We start from the raw sequence: 16968 nt of genomic DNA on the forward strand, positions 1-16968 counted from the left end.
GCGTTTGGCAGTTATGGTGTTCACGGACGTACAGACGGACACCATCAACTTCCCTATAAAGCTTACATCGCTTTCCTCGGCCGCTTAATAATCTACAAATATAGCATATTAACTTTTAAAAAATATAATACACTAAGGATGATTCAAAAAGGGCTCAAAAAAGATTTAAAAAAAAGGTCAAACGATTTGATAAATACAAAATTTCAAAAATTTTTTGAATCTTTCGCTTTTTTGAATCTTTTGAATCTATTGAAATCAATATGGAATTTTTGTAGTGTTATATTTTGGAAAAGAGATTCTTAATAAGTTAGTTTTTGATTAAAATATTTCAATTTAAAAATGGACGTAGGAAATTAAAAAAATTGTAAATCTATTTCTATCTATTTATTAAAGAAGATATACCAAGATTTTTCTTACAAGTTTCTTTATAAGACTGTTGAATAATGTGCTGTTTTAAAATAAGTGTACGGGATCAGGTAAAAAAGTTATAGGGCCTAACCCGAGACCTAACGTCATTTTTCAGTGGAATGCTCTGTATATTTCATTCGAAAAAGAGGATATTAAATTCACTTTCTAAAAATATAACACTAAAGAAATTTAAAAAAGTGCAATATTAGATTTTTCAAAAAATTTCAAAATGTTTAATTTTTGTTGTTTTTTAATATTTGAACGTTTCTTAAATGTTTTAATTCTTTTTTAATAATTTTGAATTTTTTGTTTTCCCTATCTATTGCGTTATATATTAAAAAAGAAAATGTTAATATGCTATCTTTTTAGATTAAAACATACAGGGTGTTCTATTTAAAAAATGAGGTTAAGTTCAGTAACTTTTTTGCGGACATCAGATATGTAACCTATTTTGAAAACGACAGATTACCCAGCAAGTAATTTTGTAATAAACATTTTTCGTGTCTTCATTCTGATATTGACAATTTTTGATTTTTCCTTGTATCTCTGTAAGCGAGCGAATGTTTTCAAATTTTGATTGTGCCATTTTTTAACATTGGCCCAAAAAGAGCACATGCCACTTAGTTTGTCTTTCGGTATGTGTGATTTGAGTGGGCCACCCCCTATTAGATTTATCGGATTGTATAGAACTTGTTCCACTGAAATACTTTTCTTTTTAGCACATTCCCACAAAAATAAAAAAAATTTACTATTGTGGCCACTTTGCCCGTCCGTCCCTAGTTTTTCTACTCTTTCGCTATTGGTTCGTTATGCTGTCAAGGTTTGCACCAAGGAAGGAATTTTTTCTGTGCCGCTTACGAAAAAAGTTATAGTAAAAAACCCATTTTTTTGAGATTGTATTGTATTGCTGTCTGTCTGTATGCCCGTCTGTCAGTGTATCTGTCTGTTTGTCCGTCCGTGTGCACGATAGCTTTTGTATTTGCGCATTTTTAATTGTTAAATACTTAAATGAAACTTTTTATGTAGGCTGTAGATGTAGATGGCGACCTCGACTAAAGTAAAACTAGTGCCGAGTCAAAAAATATGTTGGGCTCATGCGCAATCGGATTTTTTTTATTTGTTAAGTTATTTAAATGAAATTTTGTATGTAGGCATCTCGAATAAAGATGAAACTAATGCCAAATTAAATAATTTGTTTTGCGCATGCCCAGAAATTCCCTGAAATTTTAGGGTAGGGTTCTTTTTATAAACTGAATGAAATTGAAGCAGCAAGTCAAAAATGGATTACACATGTGCAACGCTAACTGTCTTATTTGGGGCCGGATTTTTACGAAATTTTAAGTTTAAGTTTGCTTGCATCTTACAGTATGGGAAATGAATGCAATTGTAATGCGCTTTTTATAAATCGTTTACAACGAGGTTTACGATTACCTTTTTAACTTCTTATTTGTGTGTTTAAAAATACCTGTTACCAACTAAGAATTCCCTAATATCCAACATAACTGAATATGTTTCTTGCTTAGGTAATGCCCGTGTAACTTGAGCAGCTACCAAAAATCTTTGTCAGTCACCCACAATCACCTGCAATCATTTACAATCGTCTGCAATCATTCATAATCACATGCAATCCTCTAAAATCCGACAATCGCATCGCAATCGCCGGATTGTGGTCGCAATCGCAGCAATCGTAGGGAAATCATGGGGATTGTCGCAATACTGTCACAAAATTTGAGAAGATGTTACCCCCTCGCATTAACTATTAGCCTGCGAACAGTGACTTCTATTTTACAAATTTCTAAATTTGTCAAACCTCTAGAAAACCCGAAAAAAACAAGACAATGTAAGAAACCCGTGAGCGATGTTGATGGTTTCACACAAGCAACGATTCGGAACTCCATCATACGACATTATCCAAGACAGTAAGTTAAATGGTTGAATGTAGATAGGCGTTTATAAGATATTATTTTAAATTAATTTGTGTAGATATTATAAGCAGTTTACGTTTGTATTTTTGAAGAACATCCCATTTGCAAGTTCTACATGAATCAAACATTTATTAATTACTGTTTACTGATTCCCATCTTCTTTTTCCGTAATCTGTGTCACTATACTGCTATATAAATAATACACATTTACCATTAATTAATCTGCGTTTCATAATGTTGCGGACTTTTTTCTCACGTTGGCGGTTGAAGTTATTAACCTACTTTAAACCTACTATAAACTCTTCTTTTCAAATGGATTTAGTTAACAAACGGACATAATCTTTAAGGAATAGCGCCCATATAAATATAATTAAATTTAATTTCATCGAACATTATGAAGAAATCTTTAACGTAAGATCGTTGGTAATCCAATTATAACGGCCAAAAAGCAACTAAAACATATTCCAGTTATTTAAAGAACTTTTTTGAATAATATTTGTATATGACCGCACCGTTATACCATGACACTTCCATCTGGGTAAGCGATTACACTTCCTTTGTTAGTGTAAATATTATGCACTAAAAATTCAGCTTCCAACTGTTATTTAAACGTAAGCACTTAGCATAAATTAAGTTGTACATAAATCAGCGCTGTAAGATTCGAATGTGCTCATAAAAATGCCATTCATTTTATTAATCATTTAAAACTTATAAGTTTGTTTAAAGGTCAATGGTTTTAATTTTCTGAATTCGTGAAGATGTAACAAAATAGTACTATCATTGATCATTTTAGTTGTAGTAGGATGCCATCTCTAAACAATTTCACAACTCAATTGTTTACTCAAATACCTGCTATCCTACTACCGATGTACTTGTGTAGGTATATCCGTTTCAAAATCTTTAATTTCTCATATGCCGCAATAATAAATGAGACACCCTGTATACTAAAAACTTCAAAAGTTTTTGACATCCTTTATGTGCACTGTCAAAATTTTAACGAAATCAAAATAACCGTTTTGCCGAAAAAATATTTTAGTTTTTTAACTTTGACATTTTTTTTTCAATTTTTTGTCATGAAACACAGAAAAACAAGGTCTTTCGAGTTAACGTTGTCCCATCGAATATTGCAACTTTTATTTGAAACTTTTTTCGATAGCTCTCTTTGTTTATAAAATATCTAAACTTTCTAAAAATGGCGATTTTCACTGTTTTCCAATTATCTATGAAACGATTTATTTTTTTTTTAAATATCGAATCGTAATATCTATCAGCATCAAAAACTACACAAGTTTCCCAATTTAACCAAATCTGCATGTAGATATAATAGTAACAAAGACACTCTGTATAGAGATAAGCATATGTACCGTAGAGTGCGTTTCTGTTTAATGTAAGTTTATTACCTAACTAAAAAAGCGTCTAGAAGAAGAGCTAACAAATACAAAAAATAATTCACCAAATACAGGAGACCGTTAAAGGGTAAAAACTGAAAATTAAATTTAAAAAAATTATACAGCATGTAGTTAAAATTGAACCATGCAACTGAAAAAATTCACAAGGTTTCAGGTTGTGTATTTTTATTTACCCATTTAAAAACTTGTTAAGTGCATAGGTACCTAGATCAGATTTAACGATTGTAACATAATTTTACTGTAACGTTGCCAACTAAGCGGAAGAATTCGCAGCTGCCCAATAATTATTGGTTTAAATAAAGTCGCTGTCCCGCGATCTCGCCTCTCCGATAAATTTTTTTCATTAAACAAAAAGATCGTCAGTTTTTTGCCCAAACTGCAGAGGACAATAAACGCCTCCTCATATCTTAATTTAGCACGACCGTGGAGGAAACTGTGACCGACATCGGAATGCCAAAAATCGTACTGGGAAAACTGAACTGGACAACTCTCGCGAAAGCACATACAATGAAATACGCGATCATCGTCTTACTGTTACTTCACCTTTTACCTTGCCGCTCGCAAATTCTGGTTCCGAGATTTATTTTTAGATAAAATTCAAGATGAAATACTCACAGCTCTTAAATTATAATGAAAATTGCCCGATTAAAATTTATTCCGTAATTATTGTCATTATTTATAATTACCGTTTAAGGAATGCGTCAAATATCAAAGTCTCTATAATTTAAGGTTAACCTAAAAAAATTACTCTATACCAAATAGGCAAGCATCCTTCTAATTCCAATCATTATCTAAATCATCTTGCATTAAATTTTATTAAAGTTGTCTACTGTACGTTAAGTAGCTTCTGGGTATGTATGTAATTGATTGCATTAAAGAAAGTTCTCTCATGAAAGTCGAAAGTGAAATAACTTTCCGGAAATTTTTGAAGTGACAGATGTGCTTTACATGCTACAATTCTATTTCACTTTCACGTGAAATTTTGCTAATGCCAACCTAAAAAAATAGAGGTTATATCGACGCATTTCAAAACTTAGTTTCAGCACCGATTATCGCTAGGATTTCGCGAGAAAACGTCAACACAAAACGTAACAGTAATTTGTCCAATCCGAGTTGGCAGCCCTATAATTTCGGCTGAAAGTTCGAACCGAAAAGTTCACTTTCAAGAAAAGCACCGATTGCGCATGCACTAACTACCGCCAATGAAATAACAATGCTATTACAGTAACAGATTGAAGCAGCATCTGGGCCAGATGTCTTCTTTCCTTCTTTTTGAATTTTTTCTGTAAAGATTGCTTTAAATCCAGTAGCCTGTCCTGTTTAAATAGCAGAAGGAATTCTTTGTACCTTTGATTTGAAAGTTGTCAGTTTGTTCCTCATCTCCTATTAAGTAGATTTCATAACAATTTCACGATAAACGTGCCTCAATTCCGACTCACTGTTTGTGTGAAACCATCAAAATCGCTAACGGGTTTCTTATATTGTCTTGTTTTCCCGATTCTGAAATTTGTGAAATATAAGTCACTGTTCGCAGGCTAACATTTAATGCATCTGAAGAGTAAATCTTAAATAAAATAAGTGACCGACCTTCCTAGTTTTTTGATTATCGAAAAAAATAAATTTAAAGCAAAACAATTAAAATATTAAACTACAGGTTGCATAAATTTAGCGGCGGAGAATATACCGTACTGGTACTTCGCTTATTGAGCAGAACGATTTCTTAATTGTAAATGTAGAGGTTTCAACCAATTGGACACACACGACATTAGGAATTATATCTTCTCAGAAACACACGCTTTTTCCACTTCCTCCTTTGGTTGTCTTCACAACACACTTTTTCCCTCCTTCCACGAACATTTTGCGTGCGCACGAAGTACAAGGACGGACACAAAACGGCAGGGAAAATCACATTATGACGAGTAATGACAAAACAATATTGGGAAATTTTTAATTTAAGGAAAACGTACGTTTATGTATGCAACAGCATCCACGACTCTCTGGGACATCAAGCTTGTTAAGTATACGAATTCTTATATTACCAAAGTAATCGCCCACGTCTCTTACTGTTGCGACTGGTAAAGGTGGACCACCATTATCTCTCTCTCGTTCAAAATAACGAATAAGATTACTTTTTCTTGGTAAACCCGATGGCATTTTTCGGTTATATAACTTTTGGTGCAGAATACCGCAGTGAGACGAAAGTTATGCTTCTATAATTGTTTGTTATGAAACTAATGTAGCAAAACTCGATAAAATACTGATAAGCAAAAAAAAACCGCTTTCCACTAAACGTTTTTGGTTTTATTTTTTAAATAACTCACAACTCTCCTTCAAGAACCTATATTTTGTGAAATACGTTGATCAGTCTAACATAAACACGTACCCCCAACGTTTATTCTGTGAAAAATGTTTATTTTGTTTATTCCCAAAAAACAGGATTGATCACGTGCGCGAAAATTAAGGAAAATCTTACTTTTAGTAATCTTTTTTGGCGTTGATGTTTTTGTTTTCGTTTTCAATTATTATAATGCGGTGGTTATTGTTCACGCAATCGTGATCTGTAGCGGTATTTTTAGAGCAACAAACAAAACGTGCGTAAACGCAGTACGTGACTTCTATATTTGTAATTCCTTTGCGCAATTGTCATCTCTCATGTTTAATTTTAATTAACCCAGTAACTCCATGAATGTATAACCTTCGTGCAAATGGTGGCAATACAGACTGTAAGTATATAAATTAATACGTATGGTGTGAAATAAAATCATCTGCAGTTTCTTTACCTGCCATTATTGACTATAGTATCTCAATATTTGAAAAATAAAAAATTGTCAATTTCAGAATGACCCTATATTTTCTTAGTTGAGGGTTGGTTTTAATGATTATGATCTACTGTTTTCAAAATAAATATACGGGGTAAGTAAAAGTAAAAAAGTTATCGGACCTAATCTCATTTTTTTTTAAATGGAACGCCCACTATATTTTGGTCCATGTGAAATTCTTTTTTCAAAAATATAACATACCAAGAATAATATTAAAAAAAGATCCAAGTGATTCAAAGAAATTCAAACAATTTTTTTTTAATTTACAATCATGGTTAAATTTTTTTGAATTTTTTAGTGTTACATTTTTGATAGCAGAATGTTCTATTTAAGAAAAATGAGATTAATAGTTCGCCTGGTCCCGTATACTTACCTTGAGAACCGCAGATCATTATAATCATTCTGAAATTGAGAATTTTTTACTTTTTCCCCGTATCTCTTAATCGAGAAAATTTTCTTTACCATTGCAAGTTTGATTCAAAAAGAGGGCACGGCCTTTGTATAACTTTTTTTGTTTGAAAAATAATTTAAAACAGTAGGTAAATATGTTTAAACTGTATATTGTAACCCGCTTGTCTGTTCATCTATCCGTCATTTGGCGATTCGAATCCTGAACAGCTTTAACTGAAACTTCGTAATCAAATTCTCGTTAAGCTCTAATTAGATTCTTATTTGAATGTGACCTTTCTCCAAAGTTTGATCAATAATAAAATCCGAATGAAAGGATAGGTAGGTAGCTTAAAAGCAATTATGACTTTTGATTGGGCGATGTCATTTTGTGACCAACCTAAAATTTAATGAACTTGTATAATATGGTCCCTTTTTTTAATAGTATGCGTGCGTGTAGCTCTCTGTAGAATTTACACCGCATTACATAACATTATATATTCATTCCCATTTTAGATGCAAACGTTCGTGACGCGTTCTGGAAGAAAATGGGGCGCTTTTCTGGTAGTTTAAGCGCCTACGCACAAACACTGTAAGCAGTCTCTTAATTAATTTTGTTTCAGGGCACGTGAAAGCATTTGTGATTGTTTTTTTGCTGTTAATATTTGGGATGGTCTTTGCATTAGGGTTAATTAAATCGTCGGAATGCGAAACACTATTTCAGTGTGCGTAAAACTGAATAAATTTTGTTATCGTCACAATTACATGTAGATATACAAAGTGTGTACAATATGGTAATGGTTTTTCACTTATTGAAATTCTTACTTCTTCCTCAGGTAATATTCACAGTTCACAGAGAATCTCTCATTACTATGATCTGCAATCTCCAATCAGTTTTCATAAATTAAACCTCGTTTTCAACTTTGCAGTAAATAAGTTTGAGCCCCTATACAGTGCGTTCGAGAAAAGAGGGTTACCTAAAGAATTCTTTTATTTGGCGCGATACGAAACATTTGTCAAATACAGGGTATCTTAAATTGAGTACAATAACATGGCCATCTTGTTACTATAAATCGTTTCGTAGATAATTGAAACAATTTATGACATTACGATCTATCCGATCACATATTGAAACTTTCGACATCACTTCCGGTTTAATCGGAAATCGATGCAACTGTTGCTTTTTAAATGCAATTCCGAGTGCAATTCTTATGTTTTTTTGAAGATGTTTGAAAAGAGCAATCAATTTGATAGACCGGGAGATGATGACACTTTTCGTGGTGTGATTTGCTACAAGTATGGCGACCATTCAAAGGTTTAATTAAGTACTCCTCAAAACGAAAATGGTGCTAACTCTCTGGGAGTGGGGCCGTTATTGCGTGACGATTGTTTAAACATGTCGGAAAATTTAATGATTTTGGACGGCGGTATGGCAGGTTGATTTTCGTGAATGACTGATTGAGGACTTGATGCTCATAAAAAAATGAGCTTGTAGCTAATCACCCAAAAAAAAAACAAGCAATCGACACGTTCAAATGAGTATGGCGGGCTATAAGGCCCACCAGAAAAGTATGGCATTTCGTTTCCATCATTTGTTTTGTCACCGACTACTAGAAAATCTAAAGAATTTTGTGTAGCAAATTGTCCAAAATCATTCAATTTTCCGACATGTTTAAACAATCGTCACGCAATAACGGCCCCACTCCCAGAGAGTTAGCACCATTTTCGTATTGAGGAGTACTTAATTAAACCTTTGAATGGTCGCCATACTTGTAGCAAATCACACCACAAAAAGTGTCACCATCTCCCGGTCTATGATGTACGACAACGTACCTATACGGTATAATATTATGGTTACTTACGAAATGTAGCATGCCGTGTGCTGTCAGGATGCGCGGTGTTTCTTGTGTCAAACGGGGAAGGAGGCGCAACTGTAATGGAAAATTGCGATACCTACATATTCCCCATCTCATTCGACAAAGCTTTCCGCATCCCACAGTCCACAGTGGGAGGGGTATGGGTGTGCGACTCTGATGCTTAAACGTTGCTCAACAACAGGAACGCTACTACAACTGCGGAAATCGACTACTCTTTACGAAATCGCTGAGGTACCGAAACATCTCGGAATAAGTCTCATCTAATGAATCGAGTTGCACCTCTTGATATTTCTCACTCAACGCTCTAATTTAAATTTAGTATTCTCACGCCATCAGGGTATTTCCTTTGTGAACCCGTTTAGTTTAGGTCAGTTATTTCTACAGGGTGATTCCTATAGTACCTGCCACCGTTTGGGAGCGTGTAGGTGGTGCGTAGGGGAGTATTTTGATATAGGACACTTGGGGTCGGAAATCTAAAATAAGGGAGCCAGAGCCAAATTTACCTTCTGGAATTTCGCGCCTGTAGGTAGGCAACCCAACCGGCCGGCGGTGCACACGGAGCGATCTCAGGCGGCGATGTGTGGCTGACACTTGATCAGAATTTTGTTTAAACCCACGAAATCCCGTCTGCAACGACGCGTATCAAGTGAATAAACACTATGGCAATAGTATAATAATAGTTGGCTAGATGTAGGAAGTGCATTGAGAACAACGGTGGCCACGTTGAACACTTGTAAACGTTATTGCTTTTGACTGTCGTTTTCCTTCCTTCCCTCCCATGTCGCTTCCTCGCGCTTAACTCGCTCTGCATCGCTCCGCGCGAAACGTCGGTCGGTTGGGTTGCCTACATACAGGCGTGAAATTCCAGAAGATAAATTTGGTTCTGGCGCCCTTATTTTAGATTTCCGACCCCAAGTGTCCTATATCAAAATACTCCCCTAGGCACCCCCTATACGCTCCCAAACGGTGGCAGGTACTATAGGAATCACCCTATAGTAGGTTGGTAATTACCTTAGTTTTTTATTTCGCTGCTAGAGGTCGTGATCGTTTCTTTTCTGCATACACATCTCCTTCATATTGGATGCGTGCAAATTTTTCTCGATACACCATTACTTTTTATTTGACTTAGTGTCTACCTTAATATAAAGTTTCCGTTTGATTAAATACTGGTTCTTGATACAATCGAATGTAATTAGAACACTTGTTTGAATAGTAATTTAACCATTATAGCTCCGTTGTTTTCTGCGGAAACCTGTTTTAATAATTTTCCAGACTACGAGTTGAGCCTTTTTTTTTGCTAAAAATTGATTAAAATTTAAACATTTGACGTTTCAGATCTAGATATTACAGTACCTAGCTCTTATTGTAATAGTTTGATTCTTCAATTCTTCTTTATGTTCTATCCCTTTCAATTATTTTATTTCTTTAGCTTATCAAGACAAGAACAAGGATCTCTTAGTCTGCATTGTTTCCCCTTTAGGTGAGTATAATGCTAGTGTACAAAAACCCCATTATTCACCCTGTCCCACCTCCACTTTACCTGAGCTTACCGTGTGCTTATCTCGATCCTTGAACTCGTAGGAATCGATTGGCTGTTTCTGTTCGTTCTCGAGTTAGACGGGAATACAAACGGACGGACAAAAGCGTCACATTTATAGGGGATTTGTTTTATATTCGTAAAATTCCCATATTGCTGTAGCAAAACGATTTCAAGTCATATAAAATACTTCCTGAATACTACAACGTGACATAGCAGCACAAATTAGCACAAAATGAACACAAAAGTATGAGGTACTTGGAACTTAATTCGTGATTTTAAATATGTGAACTCCGCACAAAAAAAAGAATTATTAATATTGTATGAAATTAAAGTGGATGTAGATTTCATATTCATGCACCAGTTGTTATGTCGTTTTATTGTGCACGATGCTGTAATTTGCTCTTGATATGGATGAGAGGTTTTGTAGGTAGTTAGTTATATTTCGTTTGTGTTTTTTTAATGACAACTGTTGACTCTTGGACGTAATTTAATGCAGATTGGGAGATAGTGATAGATTTCAGTGGATATGGGATATGAGAATCCGGTAATGCACACTGAAGATCAAAGCAATTTTCGAGGCAATTTTTTTTTTGTTAATTTTCTATTCCACAACTGCACTTTTTACCACATTTCCACAAAAATAAAAAGATGCGCTACTGTGATCACTTTGATGTTCCGACTGTACTGTTTTCAGCATTTTGTTCGTTATGGTGTCAAGGTTTGCACCAAGGTTTAGTTTACTTATTTCAAATTAATTTTTATGAATGAACTACGAGCTATTTAAGAGCTTTCATTTATTTATTATTATATCAATTAGTAAAAAATTGCGACATAGACAACCTATTACAAATAATTACCGAAACATTTTTCTTAGTAAATGGTCAATAGAAGGCGTTGATGTAATGGGTATCCTACCAACAATGCAGCATTTTCTGTATGGCTGCCTACACACGTATTCTCTTCCATTGATTACGTGATACTATGTAAACATACTTAGTAGTGACGTAATAATATACCGTTGACGTGCGTACCACGTAAGGAAAATGCTAATACAGGATGTTCTTTAATTTTTTCGTCAGCAACTATAAGAGTTACAAAGACTGGTGGCACGTCTTTAAATATAGGTTTCGAGCGAGGGGCGATCAACTTCCATAAATCCGTGTACAAATTTCTTTAAGTGATTTATAAATCAAAATAAATCATTGAAATCTAAATAAATCCTTTTAAATCTAAATAAATCCGTTTAAATCTAAATAGATCCCTTTAAATTAAAAAAAATCCTTTTAAATCTAAATAAATCATTTTAAATCTGAGTAAATCTATTTTAATCTTAAGGAATTACCGAGGGGTATTTCACTGAGCAAATATTTGTACACGTACTGCCGAAATTGGCAGGACTTGGTGTACTCCTCCTGTCCTGCCAGTAATTCTGTGTACTGCTAAGTCCTGCCGATGTACTACCCGGTCCTGCGCGTGTACTTCCAGGTACTACCAGGTCCTGTTTGCATACTGCCGTGACCCACGAAACAAAGGACAATCTTGTCGACAATTTTTTAAAAATTAATGCCATAAAATTTTTTTGCAATGATCGGCACTTTATTTACAACGCTAAAAGCTAAGACTCCCTAATTAAAGGAACACCTAATTGCCTTGTATTTTGGGTGACATTATAATAAACTCTTTACTCGCATCTTTATTTAAAAAAAAAGGATGAAAATAGCATGCGTCAAAAAATCGCTGACACAAGGTTAAAATACGTTATTCTAGCATTGCGTATGGAAAGTGACAGAAACCCAATGAGTATGAACACGTATCTGAGCTTACACGACTTTGGGGAAAAGAAAAATGCATTTCATTCCCATCCACATGTTTCGTTTCACTGTTTGTATTGTCATTTTTACCAATTTCCTATAGTACATAATACTACCTCAAAATTCGCAGGGTTCGCCTGAATGGACCCAACCCGAAAAAACCCACTGAGCTTTTTCGGGTTGGATCCACTTGAAAAAACCCACTGGGTTTTGCATTAGTGGGTTTTGTTACGTAAAAGTAACAATCAAATTTTTAACAAGTTAAAAAGTAATCGTAAACGATTTACATAAAGCGCATTTCCACTTGCATTCATTTCCCATTTGTAAGATGCAACTTCTATTAAAATCGTAAAAATCCGGCCACAAATATGAAAGATAGCGTTGCACATGGGCAATCCATTGTTGACGTGCTACTTCAATTTCAGTTTATGAGAAGAATTTCATTTCAATGCTTTTCTAAATAAGAAAGTTGGAACTGCGCATGCGCAAACCTAAATTTTAAAACTAATTTACTATAACTAACTAATAAACTAAGATTTTCCTTTGTTCCAAGCGCCTAAGTATCAAATTTCACTTAAATAGTTCCATAGATAAAAAAGTTGGCACGGCGCATGCGCAAAATAAAATTTTGAAACTGGCGCTAGATTTTCCTTTATTCCAAGTGCCTATGTATCACATTTATTTAAATTCTTCCATAAATAAAAAAGTTGGCACTGCGCATGCGCAAAACCAAATTTTGAAATTGGCGTTTGATTTTCCTTTATCCCAAGTGCCTATGGATAAATTTCGTTTAAATTCTTCCATAAATAAAAAAGTTGGCACTGCGCATGCGCAAAACCAAATTTTGAAATTGGCGTTTGATTTTCCTTTATCCCAAGTGCCTATGTATCAAATTTCGTTTAAATTCTTCCATAAATAAAAAAGTTGGCACTGCGCATGCGCAAAACCAAATTTTGAAATTGGCGTTTGATTTTCCTTTATCCCAAGTGCCTATGTATCAAATTTCGTTTAAATTCTTCCATAAATAAAAAAGTTGGCACTGCGCATGCGCAAAACCAAATTTTGAAATTGGCGTTTGATTTTCCTTTATCCCAAGTGCCTATGTATCAAATTTCGTTTAAATTCTTCCATAAATAAAAAAGTTGGCACTGCGCATGCGCAAAACCAAATTTTGAAATTGGCGTTTGATTTTCCTTTATCCCAAGTGCCTATGTATCAAATTTCGTTTAAATTCTTCCATAAATAAAAAGTTGGCACTGCGCATGCGCAAAACCAAATTTTGAAATTGGCGTTTGATTTTCCTTTATTCCAAGTGCCTATGTATCAAATTTCATTCAAATACTTTTATAAGTAAAAAAGTTTGCAATTCAGTTTATAAATGGTCGAGATGCGAAAAGGGCACTGTGAATTTTGAATCGATTCGATCCAACTTTTGGCATTGCGTATTATATGGCTAAATCTATGCCCATATTGAATTTCATGCAATTCAGTTCATAACTAACGGAGATGTAAAAGCGATCGAACATTTCTAAACAAAGTTATCGTTCACACGGACAGATAGATGGACAGACAAAGGAACAGACGGAGAGACCAACCGGCAGGCGACAGATAGCAATGCAAAATTATAAACGATCTCTAGGATCGTAAATAAACGGCAAAAGTGTAAAATTATGGAACATGTAAAAAACGGTTTCTTGTTTTTTTTACAATAACTTTTTTTGTAAGCGGTACAGAAAAAATTCCTTCCTTGGTACAAGACTCGACACCTTAACGAACCAAATAGCGAAAAAAGTAGAACAATAGCTCTTAAGATAAAAAACTAGTAGCGTCGCAAAGTTAGCGGACGGACGGACGGACAAAGTGGCCACAATAGCGCATTTTTTTTTTATTTTTGTGGAAATGCGCTAAAAAGAGATTTGGATAAATTCATATGGCCTGATAAGAAACAGGAGGACGTCCAGAGCGTCGCAAAAAAATATATTTTTTTACGGACCAGTGGAAATTTGTGGCAATACGCAATAGTCCTTTTGAACTGAAGTGCTAAAGAAATCAAAGTTTACTTAGATTAAGAGTAACATATTATGTAGAATTATGCCCATAAAATTAGGTAGCTATGCTGATACAGAAAAAATAAATGACACCCGTGAACACCGACTTTCTATACCTCGTGTCTCAAATAACTATGGATCCTAGGTAAATACAAACTTTGACAGATCAGGTAACTAACCAACCGATATAACGTAATATCATGGATCCTCGGGGTTATTGGGTTGATTTAGGAATTCGAAAATCAATAATGTTCATTTTTTTATGTATAAAGAACCTGTCTATCAATACCAAATTATAAAGAAATTAAGGTTTTTACAATATTCTTCAATTTTATACATATTAAGGTCATTAAGGATCATTTACAGTTTTGCATACAAATAGCTACCCCAAAAAATCCCTTTTTAAATCTAAATATATCTTTCTAAATCCCATTAAATCATTTTAAATCCCAATAAATCATTTTAAATCAAAAACAATCCTTTAAAATCTCACAAATCATTTTAAATTTCTAATAAATCTTTAAAAATCACTTTAAATCTCAATAAATCTTTAAAAATCCATATAAATCTTGTTAATACCTTACCGAGTACCTTACATCATTTTAAATCACCTGAAATTTAAATGATTTTAAATCGGTGTGCAGTATTTTTAACAGTTATCCGCGCCTCGGTTTCGAGGTATGTCCTTTACGATTTTGCAAAGTTTTTTCAAAATTCTTATCACAAAAGGTGCGAAAAATTCTGATTTTGACGAAATTCTGGGTGTTTGTGAACATGAAAATCATGAAAATTAGTTTTTTAAAATTCGAAAAAAATTCCACTACAATTCTTGGCCAGACAACGAAAATGAAGAGAATTCCATAAAATTTGTTGTGATCTTACTTTAAAAAAAGTTGTGTTTAAATCAATTTTCAAACAAAAGTTATACTCATTTGAAGATTGGTCCTTCGGGTCACAAACTGCCCCTCGCTTATTAGTGAGTCATCTAATTTCGCATGTAGTTAATTGAAAATGTCACAATTATAATATATGATATTATAATACTTGGAATAATGCTTAGTGATTGTAATAGAACTCTAATTAGATAACATTTTCCCACGACCCGCAGCCATGCACAATCTACATCTTCTTGGAATCGAATTTGTATACTTCAATACCATCGAATTTTTTAATATCATTTAATTATAATATCGATTTAAATCGTTTTTTGCGACATTTTCGATTAACTACATGCGAAATTAGGTTACTCACTAGTAGGCGGAGGACACTTTGTAACCCGAAAGCCCAAACTTCAAATGAGTATAACTTTTGTTTGATAATGATTTTAATTGTTCGCCAATTTTGTTTCTTAACTCATCAAGTATTATATGTACATATCAAATTTCGTGGAATTCTCTCCATTTTCGTTGTCCGGCCAAGAATTTCAGTGGAATTTTTTTTCGAATTTTCAAAAACTAATTTCAGATTGTGATTTTCATGTCCAAAAACCCCCATCTACCATATTTCATCAAGATCAGAATTTTGAAAACAAAATTTATAAAATCGGAAAGGACACGCCCCAAAACCTGTTCGAAAACGTGCCAACAGTCTTTGAAAATGAGTTCACAAAAGAAACGAGTAAAACTGCATTCCTAGTCGAGTGCCAACGTCCATATTATTCTAAAGGAAGATCTATTCAATTGCAAAAAAATCTGCTCCAAATGGAATTTTTGATTTTGTTTAATCCAATTTCTGGTTTATATTTATCGATGTGTCAATAAAGCAAAATTCAATTTCGCGAATTGCGAATTTTGCATTATTTACAAATACACGTCACTATGGATAAAAGAAAAAAACCTCATACCTCTCGCACTTGTTTTCTTTGTTCCAGACTGGTATCGTTTCCATCCCCCACCGCATACAGGGTACTATTCCAATCGTTGTAATTGTCATGTTGTTCCTCGACGTTAATCAGCAAAGTGGCTGGAGAGTGATGTTTCTCAAAATAAACGCCGCTCCAAACGATTACCACCACAATGGATACAATACCCGAAGCTGCCGTTTTTGACATATTTTAAGTATCCCAATTGACACACAAAAAAATTGAAAATAATTACTTCGTTTTCTTTTCTTTCAGAATGCCAAAGTTATATTATCTCGCATTCCGTGGTGAACTCACTAATATGACTGCATTAAGAAAAAGAAGTCGAACGAAGAATTGGCACGTCATTTTGATTATTAAGAAAGACCTTGATTGCATGGGGTCTCCTGTGAAGTGATTTCCCAAGCAAAGGTTATCTTAAAAGAACTTAGAAGAATCACAGAAAAATTCTTTATCGGGATTTAATACATCTCGCCCACGAACACTGCATTTTACGTTTCTTGCTAGTAAAAATTTAGTTAATTCACTATCTGCAGATCATTGGCAAAGGGGGAAGATGGAAAGACTTGTATATACAGGACGATTTGCGGGAGAAAGTATAAGACCTCAGGACACGAGGATAGAACGGTTCGATGCCGTTGCAGCTCTCTAAAATATTTTTTTTCAAATTCGGCACGTTATTTTTCGTTTCCGTACGCCTAATATACGTACCCAAAATTTGGACAAAATCCGCCGAGACACGTAATGGTGATGTTTGAAATCAGAAAAAATCAAATGACACAAAAAATTCCATAAGAAAAAACAAAATTGATGATGGTTAATCGAAAACGTCAAACTTAAAATTTAAAACTAGCATTTTGTAGAGGGAAAAAGTGGCCATAAT

The 16968-nt window shown here is 34.1% G+C and overlaps 1 long non-coding RNA gene across 1 annotated transcript; it reads left to right on the forward strand.

Moving 5' to 3' along the window:
* Positions 1–6424: 6424 nt before the first annotated feature.
* On the forward strand, positions 6425–16956 carry LOC116163222. The gene is made up of 3 exons (XR_004143697.1): positions 6425–6465; positions 7465–7540; positions 16095–16956. It is a non-coding gene; the product is annotated as an uncharacterized LOC116163222 (long non-coding RNA).
* Positions 16957–16968: the final 12 nt, after the last annotated feature.

The sequence above is a fragment of the Photinus pyralis genome, unplaced genomic scaffold (genome assembly GCF_008802855.1).
Source record: "Photinus pyralis isolate 1611_PpyrPB1 unplaced genomic scaffold, Ppyr1.3 Ppyr1.4_LG2, whole genome shotgun sequence".
Taxonomy (NCBI): domain Eukaryota; kingdom Metazoa; phylum Arthropoda; class Insecta; order Coleoptera; family Lampyridae; genus Photinus; species Photinus pyralis.